Below are 18,916 nucleotides of genomic sequence, written 5' to 3' on the forward strand. Positions count from 1 at the left end.
TCATTCAGCTCAAGGCAGAGAATGCGCAAATGTTCAAGGACATTGTCCCAATCCTCTGTGCTTTCCACCAACAGATGTCCTACATGTATGCCGTGTATAAGAGATTCAAAGGCTCTGGAATGGCAGACACTTTGGTTACAGCAGGGGTAGTAGTGGAGGGTTCAGTAGACCAAGCACTACGAGGGAAGCACTACAGGCGGGGTGTGCGCTGCATCCAGCTCTGGAGAGAGGCTCTAATAAATAAACGACTGGCAAAGATTCTTGAGCATGAAGAGCTATCAGAGGACATTAAGGAGAATCTCAAGACCCTGCGCAATGCACTCACTGAAACTCAGGAGGCTTTACAGAAAGCTCACAAGGATCTTGAGGAGGATGGTGATGTAAAGGAGCTGATCAACAGAGTTTACGAGAAACCTGGCACAGACATGGGGGACTTTTGGGTCTCGTTCCTGGAGATGACCGATCCCCTTGTACAATGTCTTCATCCATGTCATGCAAGAAATGGTACAGAGTACCTTGTGTCAACATTCAACATGCTGCCTGGACTGATGGCATACGACAACCATGATTATGGAAGGTGGTTGCCAGATTATTGGGCAATGCTCTCCACGCTGTCAGATGAGAGAATGGCATTTTTTAACATTCACTTCACCCAGTCAATGACAGGGCTACCTTACTCCTGTCAGCCACTCGACCTTTGGATTGAAACTACAATGAATCTGAACTCGAAGCTAAAGCAAGGGTGGATTCAGCTTCTACAGAATGAGAAGCAACTGTTCTCAACAATAAGAAATGCAAACAATGTTGCCAGGGTGAAGTCTACTGTGAAGCAGAACCTCAAGTGCCAGCGCCGCCATAGGAAGCATGTTGAATGCCAGCCAGCAAGGATGAAGAAGGATGAGCAGGCAGTTCAGGACCTGCTGGCATGCATGACGGATTTTGAAGCTGAGCCCTTTGACATCTCTTCACCTATACTGAGGTCGCTTCAGTCTGGCCTGGTGGCCTCACCAGAGTTAGTGCATGACCTAAAGACTGCACTTCCAGATGGCCAAGCTCAGGTTGAAACCTTCCTGCAAGAGCGAGTGTTCGCAAAGATCAAGCCTCTCACTGCAACCATCCACAGGAATAAGAGGTGAAATTTCACTAGAGAAATGGTCTGTACACCATCTGGTGCTCATATGAAGGTTGCTCATATGGAGAGATCGGGGCTGGCAGCCCTAGTGGACCTTGCAGAGGGATCAGGAATGATCCAACTTGAGTCAGCCCTTGAGAGGAGAGTGACTCAGGAGTGCCTTTCACTCTACAATGTAGATGGGTCAATGCGCAAGACTGTGAAGAGCAAGTTGTTAGAGCTCTTCAAGCTAGACCCAGTAAGTGAAAAACCGAGAGACCACGTTAGCCTTGTGGACATGGGGCTGATCTGGCGGCTTGCCACCCCCACACCTGAAGACCGTGAGTCTCGGAAGCGGGACGGTTCAGAGTACCACTGGGGTGACTACTTGGATAAAATCTGTACTATGATCTTCTCACGCCACGCCAACGCATATCTCATCATCCTTGTCAATGACATATATGACCTTCCTTTCAGCATCAAGGATGATGAGCACGATCGTCGTGCAGCAAAACATCCAAAAGGCCCAAATGTTTTTCCCAAGCCCGAAGACAGGTTCCCAGGTGCTGCTGAGTTCAACCAACTCATGGTTAATTCCGGAAATAAGGTCAGACTACAGAAACTTGTAAAGGAACAGCTGAAAAGACAAGTGGGTCAAGTGCATGGAGACATCATATACTGCGAGGGAGAAACATCAACCAACCTGAGCACTGGCGTGGCTAATGGGGACTATGTCTTCAGACATCCAGAAGCAGATACAATGCTGCTCTCTGCCTATGCAAAGGTGAGAGCCAGTAAGTACACTGGACCTGTTGTTCTAGACTGCGAGGACACAGATGTGTATGTCCAAGCAGCTTACGTCTCGCAGCAAGTCAGAGGTGATCTGCTGATTAAACGCAAGCATGTGTTAATTAACTGCCGTGCTATGCTCTCGGAAGAGGTTTCAGATATCATCATACCTCTCCATGTGATCACTGGCAGTGACCACACCTCAGGGTTCTATGGGCATGGGAAGAAGAAGGTGTTGGAGAAAGTGAAGATCAATTCTGAGGCAAGAGAGCTCCTGGGACGAATGGGCGAGAGTCTTGAATTAAAACATGACGTCAGAGCGGATATGAAGGCATTTGTCCTCTCCGTCATTTATGCTGAGAGTGCAGATGTGAGCTGCGGGCAGGCCAGAGTTTCCAAATGGCACAAACTGAAGAATAAGAGTACAATCCGTCTCCCACCTGACGATGACTCTTTGAATCTTCATATGGAAAGGTCAAACTACCTTACATATTGCCAGCTCCATTACAATCTACAAGAGCATCCTTCTCCCATTGGTCACGGCTGGGAACTAGTGAATGGAAAGTGTCGACCAGTGCGTCACACCCTGCCCCCCTTGCCCCAGCAGTTCACACCTCATGACTGCTCAGACGAAAGTAGCAGTGATGATGAGATGAGTCAGTGTGGAGACTCAACAGATTCAGATGGAGAGTCTTTTTAGTTAATTCAATAAATAAATTGTTAAAATTTTTTAATGTTATGTTAATAAAAACAACCCCAAGCTAAAGAATCTTCTCTGTCTCCCTGGTCTTCTCTGGTTCCACCCAAGACATCTGATAACCTATGTGTATGTTGTAATTTTACTATCCATAACTGAATTCAGTATGAGCAGACCTTTCATTTGAGCCTAATATTAAGGCTCTCTGACGATTTTGAAAAATTGACATTTAAAGAGCCAAAAGTGGCAGCCATCTTGAATTTGAAGGTCAAAAATAGGTCAAATCAATAAATCTACATCATTTGTGAATTTCTTGACCCAAATAGTCTCAGAAACCATGTATTATGCAGCACTGTGGGCAAAACCATAAAAAAGTAAATTTCCAGCTTGGCTGGCAGCAGCCATTTTGGATATAGGGCTCTACAAAAATTTCCCCACATTTTTGTGAGGGGCACCCCGGCTAATTTTTTTATTTAACCTTTATAGATGACAAATCCAGTGAGAAACAAACCTTTCCTCTCCACGGTCACGGAACTTCTATAGATGACCCAACTAATATGTTTATTTGCGAGTGTTTGGCTTGGTGCATTCGAATATATTTGCCCTGAAATTTAAATAGAGGTGTCAAGTGTCAAAATTGTAAGATATCTACCTTTATTTGTGTCTCAGAGTAAGACATCGCTCCCAAATAATAACGACCAACTGATAATTATTTCAGGTGGATATGTTATCTTCCACTTATGCTGTTTTCCATGGCTTTATTCACTTTAACCAAGTATCATCCCCATTGAATATTTCACTTGCACAACAATCTTTCTTTTGGAACAAAGATGACATTATCGCCCTTGCAGTTGTGGAGATATACTCTATTTACTTTGGGTATGTTCTTTCCTGAAAAAAAACTTTTCCCTGATATCGAAAATGGTATAACACTACTAGAAACGCGATTGTGATTATTCAGTTAGAGCTACAAGAAACGTGAAAGTTAAAAAAGACATATCTTTGCTACTACCTCTGACATTTAGTTAAGTACAATTGCATGAAATCATGCAGGTCTACATATAACTTGGCGATAGCTTTAATAGGTTGCAACGGTGGACTGAAATCACTTCATGGCACGATGTGACCGCTCGATAAATAAGTAAACAAAGGGAAGTTTGTTATTTTTTAAACACAACATGTGTGGAAGCTAACATTCAGCTTCAGTCTGAGCTTGGATGATTTTTCTGAGCCCCCCCAAAACCAGGCCGCATGCCTGGCAAAAAGAGGCCTGTTCAAGATTCTGATTATAATTTGGGCAAGTGAACATCACATTCGGGCAAGTCGAACCTGACCTGTACTTGCCCGATGGGCAAGTGCTTTTGAAACCTTAATGTCAACCCCTGACACAATTTACGGACGTACACTGTGGCCGCCTACATTGCTTTACCCAATCAATAATTTTTTCAATATTTGTAACATAATGATACTTAATTGAAATAAAATCTATCCCACACTATTTTGTATGAAGTTACAATATGGGGTATTTTTTCGTTCCTTGAATTTCAAGTTAATGCCGGGCGCTTCTGATAGGGTGGGCCGGCTGTAAATCATAGTGGCACTGGCCCACGTTGGGCCTTATGTGGCTACGTGCCTGGTATATATGTCCATTTATGCTTGATTTAGTTAAATCTATCCCACCAGAACCAGTAAACTGGTGGTAAATAGTGTTTTTTCTCTGGGTCTGCCTACACTCTTCTAAAACACTACCATGTGTTCCCCTGTCCCACTCTGGCCATGGTGTCTGCAGATGTGGTTTTTGTTATTGCCTCAGTTACGCCTTGCTCAGATGACACAACACACAATATTCAAACCAAAAATTATTGAAGCCATGATCGTAATTAAATATAGTTTGACGTTGAAATCAGGGAACCAGAATACCAGCAGCAATACAACTTGTAGATTGGTTTGCAACAGATGGCTCCCTCTCTAGGTCAAATACATGCTGCTCCATGCATAACCTCAGATTTGTCTGTTGAAATTTTCTAAAGGCCAGGAGGTTGGGTCTCCTTTTAAAGTGCTAAAGGCAGAACTAAAGCTGTGATAACAGGCAGTTCCGTCCCTCACCAGAATGATAAAGGAAACAACATGGTTATGTTTCACCATGACTGCTGTTCAGATTGGAACAGCTTTCCGCCATGGCTCTGTATAGGCCTGGGTCTGGCTCTGTATAGGCCTGGGTCTGTATAGGCATGGGTCTGGCTCTGTATAGGCCTTGGTCTGGCTCTGTGTAGGCCCGGGTCTGGCTCTGTGTAGGCATGGGTCTGGCTCTGTGTAGGCATGGGTCTGGCTCTGTATTAGAGCCCGACCGATATAGGATTTTTAAGGCCGATACGATACGAATATTTTGTGATTTAAAAATCTGATATGCCGATATATCGGCCGATATATATATGTAAAAAAAAAAATCCCGAAACGCGCAACAAAACAAACAGATTTCCCTAACATTGGTTATTTGTAGTTATCCTTTAAATCCTTTTCACTCTTAGCTAACACGTAACAACATCAAAACTGGACATGGTAGTCATAAATTAAGTCATGCTTATCGACTTTAGAGAATTGATGGGGATGTTCTTTTAATTGTTATTCAAGCAATGTATGTCTCGTGACAGTTGCCAACTTAACATGAACACACTTGCACACATGAACAACACCGATGATCTCCGTCGATCTCCGTCATTCACTCTGCCTAACTCTGGCTGAATCAGCGGGTTTGGGGCGTTAGAGCGCCCTCTGGTGGACTTTTTTTTTTTAAATATCTATTCATTTATCGGCCATTATAAATGCCGATACCGAATAATTTGAAAGATGCCTAATATCGGCCGATAATATGGATACAAGTCCATGTTCAGCATAGAACCGCTTACAGAGAGAATTGGACTTTATATCCATAAGCTCATCCTCAGCCTGGAGATGCTCGACATCTTCTTTTGCGAGAAATGGGTCCATCACCCATGCGTCTTTTGAGACATGTTCATTTACATCCGAGAAACGCGAGTGCATCTCCTCCTGAAGCTCCTCCATGTGGCGGGTGAACTGTCTGGCCAAAGCATCAGGTAACTTCCCCCCTGACTGTTGTTGTAGCAAGAGAAACTGTTGCAGGTCTCCCGTTGCCATTTTTTTCATTCTGTACTCTTTGCGCACAAACGCATCCACTGTCTCTTTGCACTCCATTACGTTGGCATCCGCGGACTGCATGCGTTTGCTTCATTGAACAGACTGAAAATATCCGCCAGATAAGTCTTAATGAGAAACTCATCTGTCATTTCTTCAGATAGCTTCTGGTTATGAACAGTTAAAAAATCCCTTATTTGGTTTTTAAGTTCCATGAAACGCACCAATACTCTGCCCCGGGACAGCCAGCGCACTTCAGTATGAAGGAGGAGTGTCTGGTGCGCCTCATCCTCGCACAGCTGCGCAAAGATCCGTTTGTTGAGCGGGCGCGCTTTAATAAAGTTGACTATTTTTACCACAGTCTTTAATGTTACATTCAGGTCTTCACAGAGGTGTTTGCCTGCCAGTGCGTGTCTGTGTATCATGCAGTGAAACACTAAGCAGTGGGGCGTCTTCTCCTTCAAACGGCTGTTGAAGCCCTTGTTTTTTCCCATCATTGCGGCAGCTCCATCTGTGCAGCATGCAACTAAATTCTCATAGGGAAGGTGCTTTATTGTGCTTTGTGAAGTACGCATCAACTACACTGAAAATGTCCTCTCCTCTTGTGGTGGCTGTGAGATTAACAGACATAAGAATGTCTTGTTTCAGCTCGGTTTCCTCAATGTATTGTACATATGCAATGAGAATTGCCTCGTCTGCCACAGGTAGTTTCATCCAGCTGGATAGAAAACGGGCCTGTCTTGATTTTTTCGATGAGTGTGTTCTCAACGTTTCCTGCCATTCTGTCGATTCTGTCTTTCACTGTGTTGTTGGACAGTGGTACAGTCTTAAATTTGTTAGCCACCTGCGGTCCACATAGTATTTCAGCCATTTTAATGCAAGCAGGTTTAATTGGGTGTTTCCCCAATGTTGTGTGGCTTTTTGGCTTGCGCAATAAGGAGAGAGCACTCCAAAGATGCAACCGTTGCCTGCTTCTGGTCGCTTCCTGCTTTGGCAAAACTGTCCATAATGTTTTGGGGCCTGTTTGTGACAACTAGTTCCCTTTTTCTGAGGAAAAACTCTTTTGGTTTACCCACCGTCTCGGGGTGTTTAGTTGTCTGGTGTCGCTTCAGCTTGCAGGGTTTCAAATTTTCATTCGCCAGTTTCTCACTGCAAAATATGCATTCTGCTCTAATTTTGTCCATTGCTTCTATGAAGCCAAACTCAATGTAACTTTCTTGGTACCCCCTCTTTTTCTTTTTTAGAGATTCAGCTTTCTCTCCTACCTGACGCTTCGCCATTTCTTCATCAACTCTTTGTTTATGTTGCTAGGTTACCACTGTGTTTCAGCGGGAGGGATGTTCAGTTTACACATGGCCTTATTCTCGCGATATATATTTTTAAACCTTTTTTAAAAATATATATATATTTAAACGTAGAATGTACAAGAAATCAAGTTCCTTTAGTTTTAAACTTTTCTATCGGGGCAGACGGACACAGTGTGCTCACCTGTGTGTGCGCGCATGTGTGTGTGTGTGTGTGTGCGCACGTGTCTGTGTGTGTGTGTGTGCATCGGGGCGGAACTCCGCTGTGCGCCGTGATACAGAGACCAGGAGAATTGTAAACGTGCGACTATGTAGAGACAGAAATGACATGCCATCCTGTAAATGAGATGAAAAAAAAAAAGAAAATACACTGAAATTCTGAATATTACACCCCTTAAAATCAAGAGGGCTTCGCGACCCCCCGTGGATCTTTGGCGCCCCCCTTGGGGGGTCGGGCCCCCCCGGTTTGGAATCAGCTCTTCTGGTGGGCCTCCCATGGTCTGTAACTTCATAACGTCTGATGTAGAGGAGTCGTGACGTGGTGTATTTGCACTGGATTAGGCCACTAGTCGGGCCGAAAGCAGCAGGAGGAGGAGGAGCGTTTTTCAGGAGAAGGAGGAGCGTTGTCCAGGTCCGGATCTATTCGAACAAAACTAGAGGTAGATGGGTTATCTTTCTCCCCACCCCTTCCCTTATCTTCCCTTACGTTCTAATCTATCTCTTCTCCTTCCATAACACATACTTCTTCTCATCTCTCTCATACGTTCGTTAATTCACCTTTCGCCATTTTGTCATAAAACATTAAAAAAATATCATAATGTAAAAAATCTGCATTTTCAATATTAGGCAACATACTTCTGTTGTCCCCATCACGTTGTCAGGTCGCGTAAGGCTGGTGAGAACCATACAACAATCATTTGGATGTGGAGCTTGTGTGCGTTGTGACGCTGAGCCTACCATTTTGCGTGTTTGTTGTGTTTGTGTTATGGTGCTCATACCTCCTCCTTGGACCTGGCCTGCTCCTGCGTCCCGTCAATGCGAATGCCCCCTTCCACCTCTGCCTCTTGGACATTCTGCTATGTCCTTAATGTCACTGGGTCTCCATGCACGGAAAACGTATGCCGGACTGCCATAACCCCGGTTGCACTGTTAGCGGATGCTTCCTCCTTGTTGTGAGGTCTGCATAGAGGTTGAATGATGGAGCGCTGGCCTGGGCGTTGTCGCCATACGGTGGAGGTGAAGGGGGATTCGCAGCGGTCCGCCGGTGCAGTCCAGGTCCGGGTCTACATCTCGGGTGAAATTGTGATTAAAAATCCCTACACTCTCTACGCTCTCTGTCCCTGGACAGAGAGCACACAAACATAATTTAAAACTTTTCTTTTCCTTCTCTGACTCCAACAACCGTTTTAAGCTAAAACTCCCCATCTCAAGAAAGCCCAGTTTATACCAATATTTTAAACTCTCCAGAGCCGCTTCACCATGTTTCTCCTGTTGTATTATCTATTTTTAGATCCATACACACTATTAGTTACTATTATCTAATATCACTGTAACCTCCTTGTTACTACACATATATACATATTTATTAATGAATGCCTATTATTATTATTTATATATATATATGACACCAACAGCGCTCAACGGGTTTCCCTTTACCCATACCCCAACAGACCCTAGCTGCCCTTTCTGTTACATATCTAACCATACATATATTGACGGAACCGGAATTGCTTTACCGTATGCAGTGGCGCAAAAAGTGGGTATGCACTATATGCGGCGCATAGGGGCGCCGCACCAGAGGGTGCGCCAAAGCGATGGAATATCGCGATGTCACTGATAAGGCGCCCCCCCCGCTCCTTCGCCTCCCCCCCCCCTCCTCCCCACACGGCTCTCCAGTGGGCACCGTGTGGGGAAGAAAAAGATAGGAACTTGTTTGTGGTTATTTTGTTTTACTTCAATCTCTATGCAAGTCTTTGTTTTATGTCAATATAACCAGTAAAAACAGAGTTATAAAGTTGATACTTTATAACTCTGTTAATAATCCAAAAGTTAATAAATTAATAATCCCAAAAAATAAATAAAGATTATTATCGTATCTGAATCGAGACTGAATCGTTCTACACAGTATTGCGATGCATCAAAGAATCGATTATTTTTCCCACCCCTATTGGTTACTGTACTCAAACAGTTCTAACAGAGTCTATTGTTTTGCTTGTAAGCTTTTTGGTGAAGCTAGAGTTGCTGACACGCGCCTTGTGGTGGGGTATAATAACTGGCAGTGTCTTTCAAAGATACTGAAGCACCATGAAACAAGTGGTTACCACATAAATGCTTATCTGATGTGGAAAGAATTGGCATCCCGCTTATGCCTAGGTAAAATAGCGAATTGCAGAGAGCCTGTTGACTAGAGTGATCGACTGCATACTCTTCCTTGCAGAAAGAAACCTGCCACTGAGGGGGACAAAATGCACAGTTAGGACATCCTAGAAATGGAAATGTTCTGGGTATCCTTGATCTCTTATAGCACGGTATGATGTTACACTGGCAGAGCATCTTCGAAAGGCTGCCTCTAAAAAAACACCGGATATCTGTCCTGGTGCACTCAAAATGAATTTTTTAATTCGATATCAGAGTGTGATTTAGGTCAAATTTGTGCCCAGATCAAAGCGGGGGGGGGGGGCGCCTGCTATGTGTCTGCATACCCCCCAGAAAGTAGGCAGTTGCGCCACTGACCGTATGTTCCTATAACCGAGTTTCTTTGAACGAGGCCTATCGTTCAGATATAAGTTTGTGTTACTAAAACATCTTCAGACCGTTCCTGCAACAGATTTTATGTTGAAGCTTTAAACAAGTATTGTGATCTCACTTGCTCGAATTCCTTTTTCCTTTGGATACCGTACTGAAGAACCCCTACTTCATCCCCCACAGGCACCCTTTCCTTGACCCCATTAGTCTGGTTACAGGCAACTGGAGGCGAGGTAGAGCTTTGAGACTGAGACTGAAACCTCAGACCTGACTTGGCAAACACCTGGCGATTTTTCGCGGGATCTTCAGGTTAGGTAACCCCCAAATTGTCGTGGCAATTTCTCTATCAGAGTTTGCGTCTAAGACAGATGAGATATTTAGATGCAAAAAGCACACAATACTTGTAGACATATTGGTGGTCATATATATTTGTAATAACAGTACGAACAAAGATGCATCACAACATGCATCAACAAACAACATAACAGGCATACACTACAATAATCTGAGGCCTCAGATGGGAGTTCGCCCTGCGTCTTACTTCATACTCTAAAGGTACACTCGGGGAAGTCTTATTCACTTGGGTTGGGTTCTGGAGGGGGTCTGTCCCCCAATAAACCGAAAGCCTTTGTTTACCAGATGGTAATCTTTACAATTGAAGCTCCCCAGGATGCCATTCAAGGGGGTGGCGGCCGTGCCATGTAACCCTTTGCTTCCTCAACGCTAGCCAGGGGGTCGAGGAACAGAATCACATCAAACACATCAAAGAATTGCATGGAAACAGATTACATCACAAAGGAGAAAAGGAAGAGGCAGGCAATAAAATGCATCACACGAAACTCAAAGGTTCACACTTTAAATGACCCACAAGGAGTGTAGAAGGCAGGCAATATATATGCATCACACAAAATAGTAACAATACTTAAGTTCATAGATAGACGAAAACGTACCAACATGTAGATTTTCCATCACACTCTGTATAGGCATGGCTCTGTATAGGCCTTGGTCTTGATCTGTATAGGCCTTGGTCTGATTCTGTATAGGCTTGGTCACATCCCCTCAGTTCACTGCAGCTGTACTTGTCTGGAGAAACAGACCTATGGGTCACCATCAACCTGCAATTTACCAAGGAGGTAAATTACCAACAAATTCTTGTTTTCATAAACAATCTGGCAGGAGGCCAAAGACCTAATGTGGGATTATATAAAGGCGCATAGCGTATGGCTGTGTGCGTACATGTGTGTCAGTGTGCAGCATACCTAGGTAATAATAATAATAATAAATTAAATGTATTGGGGTGATCGGGCCTACAACTGAGAAATTCTTGTTCGTGTGACCTAAAATCGAAATTCGTGTGACCTAAAATCCAACGGCCACTAGAGGGTTCCCGCGGCCCAAATTACTACCAGGGCCCACATGAGTTGCCCGGCCCACCGGGAAACCTCACGATCTTCCCGAAGGACACTCAGCACTTCCCTGACAGGAAGAGAGTTTAAACGTTTACTTTTTACACTGCCTTTTTCCAAGCATGGTCCGCGCGTTTACACTGACGTACCCAAATTTACTCTTTCATTCTGATGTAATTGTGATCAGACGGCTTTGCGTTTCCAGGGGCGGGAATTGGGTCGAGGTTTAGCTGCATTGTCTCTCAACAGAGTCAACGCAGTGATATCACCATGAATAGTTCTACCGGGAGAGACGGTGTAATCCGCGAGTTGCTGACCCTCATAGGAGAGAAGGTGATGCAGTCGCATAACGAAAACGGGGAAAGATGGTGTGATCTATGAGAAAGCAAACTAAAGAATATGTTGGTGTTTTTGCACGTGTAAATAGGTTAACGCTTTATATTATGGACCTTGTAATAAGCCTTTGTTAAATTGTAATAAGACCCTTATTATATGCTTATTAACATTAATTTGTGTTAATAAGACTATCAATAAGTGTTAATAATAACATAATTGTGCCATCCTTGGTATGTCTGCTAATACCCTGATGGCCAGCTAAACTCTTTCCCAAAACCCCAAGACTCTGCAAACGTATTTCTCACTTCCACAGGTTTAATGGACGCACATGGGAAAAGGTGAAACTGCAACACAAAAATAAAAAGCCAGAGAAATCAGAAATCTCATCTCAAACTAATCAACAAGAATATTTACTTGTGAAAACATTCTGTTTGGTCATTTCAACACTATGAGCGTCGTCAAATGACCCACGTGTGAACTATTCGTATAGCCGTAGCACATTTGAACTGCCTTGCAATGAAAACTATACAAAAAAACAATGCAATGAAAACTATACAAACTTGTCAAAATACTGATTAGTACCTTAAAATGAAATCAAAATACATACCAACGATGCTATGTAAAGCACAAGATTTTGACAGATTGTTCTGGATTTTACAGATTTGAACGGAACACTGAACCAGCTAGACGCAACTGAGGGTTTACTTCCTGGAGTCACGCAATAGGCCGATTGGACCCGCAGGTCTTAAAGGGAACGCGTCCTGAATAGAAACGTATAGGAAATGCATGTATATTTTACCTGTAACATTGAACTTCTACTCGTAACAAAACACTCCCCGCCTGACGTGGATACACGTCACCCCACAGTCAATGCACAGCCCATCCCATTTCTTTTTTTTTTTCTGTAAAACAGTCCATTTACTAAACAGTCCATTTACTGTTCCTCTGGAGGTAAAATGAGAACTATTTCATTGACTGGCCTGAGAAAGAGGCTAGTGGTTTGATGATCTTCACCTCAACCTTTCGCACTTTGCCATCTTTGCTAGGGAAGGCCTGTGTAATCAGGCCAAGAGGCCATTCATTCCTAGGTGCTTGACTGTTCTTAAGGAGGAAAACACTTCCAGGCTGAATGTTTGGCAGAGTGGACAGCCACTTCTTGCGGGCCTGCAGTGTTGGGAGAAATTGCTTCCTCCAGCAGTCCCAGAAGGTGTTGGACAGGTGCTGAAGCTGTTGCCACTGGGACTTGTAGAGGTCAGCAACTCCAAACTCACCCGCAGGAGCAGGAACGATGTTCGTCTTTTGTGTGAGAAGAGCAGCTGGCGTGAGTAGGAACGAGTCATCAGGGTCCATACTCACTGGAACAAGTGGCCTGGCGTTGATGATCGCTGCGACTTTCGCCATGAAAGTCACCAGCACTTCGTGGGTGAGCTTGTCTTTCAGCTGGAGGAACATAGCGTCCAGAATTCTCCTCGCCAGCCCTATCATTCTCTCCCATGATCCACCACAATGGGATGCATCTGGGGGATTAAAGGACCAGGTGCAGCCCTTGTCTGAGAGGTAAGTCTTGACTGCAGTGCTGTTAATGTTTGAGGCTATCTTCAGTTCTTTAGGCGCCAATGAAGTTCGTGCCACGGTCAGAGCGAATGTGTTTGACCGGCCCGCGTACTGTAAGGAAGCGCCGTAGCGCGTTGATGAAGCTCGAGGTGTCGAGGGATTCAATGACTTCAATGTGCACAGCTCTTATGCTCATGCACGTAAAGATCACTGCCCACCTTTTACTTTGAGCAAAGCCGCCTCTGGTTTTACGTGAGACGTTCCATGTGCCGAACACATCGAGACACACGCTGGAGAATGGAGGATCCGTTGACAGACGATCGGCTGGCAGGTTAATCATTTTCTGGATGCTTAGAGGGGGGGCTAACTCCACATGACCGCTCCGAAACATGTTGTCCATGAAGGTGAGAAAGTGGTCTCTCATCTCAGGATGAGGGGACGAGGCCGGAGCTGATGGACGTTATTAAGGGTGAGAGAGATGTTAGGCAGCCTTTAACTAAAACAGTTGGAATAGGGTTCAGCTGGAAGGTAGATGGTTCGGACATCTGGATGAGGTCAGAGATTTCCACAGCAGAGGGAATTGCGAAGCTTGAAAGTAAACAAGAGACAGGCTGAGAAAGTGGGAAAAGACGGAATGTAGGTTGTGTTAGGGGTCAGTTGCTTGTGGATCTTTTCTATTTTGGTGGTGAATAATGACATTAAAGAGTTACGATAATCAGTTGAGTACAGATGAGGAGCAATGGAGTCTGATGGTCATAGTATGTTGTTGACAGTGGAGAACAGGGCCCTCGTATTTCCTTCACCTGAACTGATTAAGCTTGCGTAGTAATTGGATTTGTCAGTAGAATGAGTGTCCTTGTAGTGAAGAATGTGGTTGTGATATATTTCTTTATGTATGACAAGTCCAGTTTTCTAGCAGAGGCATTTCAGATTATGGCCATTTCCTTGAGTTGGCGCAGTTCAGGGGTATAACATGCGGCAGAATGGGTGAAGGAAACAGAGCGGGATTTAAGGGGAGCCAGGGTGTTTAAAAGACTATTGTTGTAATGTGAAACCAGATCATCGGTGGAGGACAAACTGTCAGTGCTGGGGAGGGAGTTGATACCAGTAGAGCAGGGGTCTCAAACTCAATTTACCTGGGGGCCGCCGGAGGTACAGCCTGGGTTAGGCTGGGCCAAATCAATTATTCCACAGAAAAAAGGAGCACAAATTACCCAATCTAAGATAATGATCGGGCTATCACTAGATCACGTTGGTTATGTAATCGCTGACAACAGGGGACATTTCATGGTGGTTGGTGGTTACCGGTAGCCTGGCACCGCCCACCTACCTACTTCCGCTCAATTTTCATTTCACTTCAGTACTAGGTCTGGGTCTGCTTAATATGAATACGTTCCATGGAAACCAGATTTCTGGTTTCGAACAGAGGGAGGGAGAGAGGGACAGAGGGAGAACAGAGGGAGTGGCTGAGAACGATGACGTCTAGATCGCGCGCCAGTTTCAGTTGTCGGGAGAAGACAATGGAGAAGGATACGAGAGAAGCTATTTGGTCTGTTGTGGGATCGCTGCCGAAAATCGATCAATTAAAGCCGGAGCAAGAACAAGCTTTGCTGAGTTTTGTTGGTGGCCATGATGTTGTGGCTCTTCTCCCCACCGGGTTCGGGAAAAGTTAGATTTTCCAGCTGGCTCCGTTCGTGGTGAAGGAGTTAACTAAGGCGAACGCTAGCAATGCTAACCCGATAGTTGTTGTCGTCTCCCCTCTTGTTGCACTTATGGAGGAGCAAGTGAAGGAGATTTTAATTTTCATCAGTGATGTTTTTGGAGATATTGATGGGGATCTGCAATATGATTCAGAGAAGTATTGGACTGACCCAGATCTCTATTACAGTAACTACTTTGACAATGTTGATGATGATGTTGAAGATGCACTCATGAGCCGTGTCATTAGCTCTGAGTCTGAACAGTAAATTTGGTGATGCTTGTGATCAGAACATTTAAACCCTCTGTGTACTTCTGCAGAATCATGGTTGGCGTCAGTTGTACATATTTTGTAAATGTGTTTGTAATTCGTGCAATTTGACAAAAACTGCACATGCACCTGCTTAATAAAAGTTGACCACAAACATTACCTCTGTCCTTACTATCGAATATTAATTTAGAATGTACAACTGTGCCTTGAACTCTTAAATCAGATAAACAAAACCTGCAGCTATCGTTCAGAGACATCTTCACGCTTCATCTTGTTTTGTTTGTGTACAGTCTGCGTGTGCGCGCAACGTGGTTCCCGGCCGGTCCCGTCGCATGACATACGTCACGACCAAACGCTATGCGATTGGTTATGGCAGATCCAGAGTGGCACTGGGCGGATCAAATCATTTTAAAAATTCTACAGACACCCGCCTCCAAGTGAGTGAACGTTTGTCAATTGAGCAGTTCCAGACCTTCTGTACAAATGAAATGAAGTACGATGGTCTGGTAGGACCAGGCTAGGTAACCGGGACATTTTAGCGTCCTTTGGCTTTTGTCGGGTCTCAGGACACGCAACTCAAAATTGGGTCTGTCCCGGCAAAACCGGGATATCTGGTCACCCTATCACAAGTGACAAAAAAGCGTGGCAAGCCACTTATCAAAAATGTGCGTTTGACAACAACGCGCGGGCCGCACTAACACTAAACTTTGATATCAAGTAGGGGGCCACAAAATATCATCACGTGGGCCTCAATTGGCCCGTGGGCCTCAATTGGCCCCCGGAACGCGAGTTTGAGACCCCTGCAGTAGAGAGTGTATTTAAATTAATGTCCTTAATGTTGCGAAATTAAATAACGCGTGGTAGGTTTGTAATGGAAAGTGTAAGTGTAAGTAAAATATATTAACATGTGATCGGAAATCGGGAGTTCAGCTGCAGTCCAGAGGAGTGACACCAGAACAACAGACCAAGTCCCGAACATGTCCTTTGGAATGAGTCGGGAAATGAATATGTTGCTGCAGACCAAAGCTATCCAGGCAGGATGTGAATTCCCTTGTGAGGGCATTACAGATTTTATCGATGTGTACGTTAAAGTCCCCCAATAATATTATGTTGTGAAAGAGTGAGGAAAGACGGGTAATAGAAGCAGCAAATTCATTATAAAATCAGTATTATGCTTCGGTGGATGATAGACAGTGGCAACTATAATAGAGGTAGGGCCATTCAGTTGCATGGCAATGGATTCAAATGAGGGATGAACAGGTACAGAGACGGGCGAGACTTTACAGTTCTCAAAAAAGATTATCGCGAGACCACCTCCTCGCCCAGAGACTGCCCGGGCAGCAAGGTTGGGTTGTGGGCTGGGGTTATGTCCTGACTCGCCTGCTGGGCGGGTCCAGTGAGGAAGGGGGCCAAAATGTGGGCCAACTGGTCCTCCGGCCATTTTTCTCTCCGGACTGACCTCTCGAAAATTTCGAGGTATGCTTCCACATTGTCCTAATTTGGTGAGGCGGCTGGTGGGCTCCGAGATCAGAGAGGCGGCCGTTTTTCCTCGGCAGTGTCTCTCAGGGCGGCGGCTGTGGTGGTCCGTCCGTGTGGTCTGTCGGCCTCCTCTGGAATGTGTCTCTGGAGCAATGGTCCATCCAGGGAGCGAATTCTGGTCCGGTTCGTGATCCTATACTGGACCCACACATTCTCATTAGTCAGCGTATCCGCCTCTCTTTTAAACCCCTCACCTGCCTCTGATTGCCTTCATCCTTCGCAGGTGTTTCCCATTTGCGTTGAGTGGGTCTGCACTAATGCGGTCCCTGGCGCCCTCTGGGGGAAATAGGTGGTAGACCGCCTGTATTTCCTGCCCCCTGGGCTTCCAGGGCCGGGTTGCCACAATCTGTAGTCCCTGGCAGGTTGATGTTAGAACATACAAAAGCATAAAAGCAGCACAACATATAGTTAGACAAATGATTGACATTGACTTTACATGGACAAGGATACAAACTAAGATGACAAAGAAGTAATGTAACATGCCAGAATAAAAAGGATTAAAAGCGAAGAGAACAAACAAAAACATAAAATAGTTTAACATGGAACTCTTAAGCAGTTAGTAAGCTCAAAATCACAGACAAGAAGGAGGTTAGTATATCAGAACCACAATCAAGGTACCACATTCCCTATGGTTACATGTTTGTTTGTCCAGTAGCCATTGCTTTATGGATTTAGGGAAATAGTTTATATTTAAATTGAATTGGTACACACACGGTGGCGGAGTGGTAATCGGGAGAGTCGGGAGAATTCCCATTGGGCCGTTAACGTTTCGGGCATGTCGGGCTGATTACTGTGGGATAACAATATTGCGTTTATAAAAGTTCCTTGCAGCGCCGTCCGGCAGCCTGAGCTGTGCGCCTGCAACCTCTCACTCACTCAATGGCGCAACACTCACAAACTGTCAACGGTGACCTTGGGTGTCTTGAAAGGCGCCTCTAAATTAAATGTATTATTATTATTATTATTATCGCAACCAAGTCGATTTTGTCTAGAGGGGAGTAACTGATATGCCCCTCCCGAAGTCTTACAGCCTAGGTTGGCCTTGAACTGCGATTGGTCAGAAAGATGTAACAGCTAATGACAACATTGGACTCTCGTGCAGGCTCGAACAGAGTGACACATAAAACAAACATGCTTTTAAGGAGTTCTTCACCCGCTACGTATCCTTGCTTGCCCCAACAAGTTTGTGCAGCGTGCCTGTTGTTTTGTTTCCGGTTAACGCCGTTGAAATTGGTTTGCGTTAATGCCGTTAATACCGCGTTAAACTGACAGCACTAGTAATAAGCATTTGATTTCTTATCCAGTGTTTTCAAAGCCTGCTTATAAAGTCCTTCCACTGATTGCAAAGTGGTTCTAGATGTCTGCGTTCAGCTGGTGAGGCAGTAATTCATATGGGAGAGGATCATGGCATGCATGTTCAATTGAGATGCTTCAGTTGTTAAATAATTCCTTTTGTATCTAAAATTGTTTAAATTGAATTTGATTCTGTTCACAACCTTTTTCACAGTTTTAAAAGTGAGTTTTGAGTCAATTACGATACCAAGACTTTCTATTTTTGTGTTATTTTCCCATTCAATAATGTTGAAATCTGTCTTGATGTTGTGAAGGGAAAAATCGATAATTCCCCTCAAATGCATAACAAAAGTAACAAGTCTGTTTTGAAAATGAAAGGAAGACAGAAACCTGAACAATTTACTTAAGTACACTAACAAAATCTTTGTTCATGGTCACTTCCCACCTCTGAAAGTCAGATTGCATCTATATTACAGAATAGCCCTTATAAATCATTTGTAAATTAAATGAAACTAATCTTGTAAATGAACATGCTGCATTTATGTGGGTAGTTCATTGCATTAGCCGAAGTATGTGATTTACATTGTACTGCTTTGTCCCCCCCCCCCCCTCCCTTACTTTAAGTCCATACATTGCGATACCTTTACTGATTTTGGCTTCTTTTTGACTATTTATGCCATAATGACACAGTAGTAAAATTCAGTGTTTAAGCATTAGTCAGCAGTGGCAGCTTCCACTTAATTGATTTTGTGTGTGTCTATCTTATGAAAAAAACACGCAAGAACTTAAAGATTAATCAATTGCATCACTGTATTATTGACACCTACATCCAGCAAATTCACACAATTCAATACAAATGCACAATTCAATAAACATATTGTCGGGCATCACCAGCTCAAACTATCAACATCTAAACAAAAGCAGGTAAATACAAAAGAAGTATAAAAGCATTTCACATAAAAGCACCAAACACCTGTTTGCGTCTTGGTGTAAAAGAAATGAACTGTGCACAAATTGACT

At 44.1% G+C, this 18,916-nt stretch overlaps 2 protein-coding genes across 2 annotated transcripts in view; one reads left to right on the top strand and one right to left on the bottom strand.

Annotated features, from left to right (window-relative positions):
• The window catches only part of LOC132453326 (zeta-sarcoglycan), a 607,697-nt gene that overhangs the window by 511,658 nt on the left and 77,123 nt on the right, over positions 1 to 18,916 (top strand). The window lies entirely within an intron of this gene.
• Positions 1 to 18,916, bottom strand: part of LOC132453325 (uncharacterized) — a 268,078-nt gene that overhangs the window by 198,502 nt on the left and 50,660 nt on the right. The gene's annotated exons all lie outside the window — the stretch shown is intronic.

Source organism: Gadus macrocephalus, chromosome 3 (genome assembly GCF_031168955.1).
Source record: "Gadus macrocephalus chromosome 3, ASM3116895v1".
NCBI classification, from domain to species: domain Eukaryota; kingdom Metazoa; phylum Chordata; class Actinopteri; order Gadiformes; family Gadidae; genus Gadus; species Gadus macrocephalus.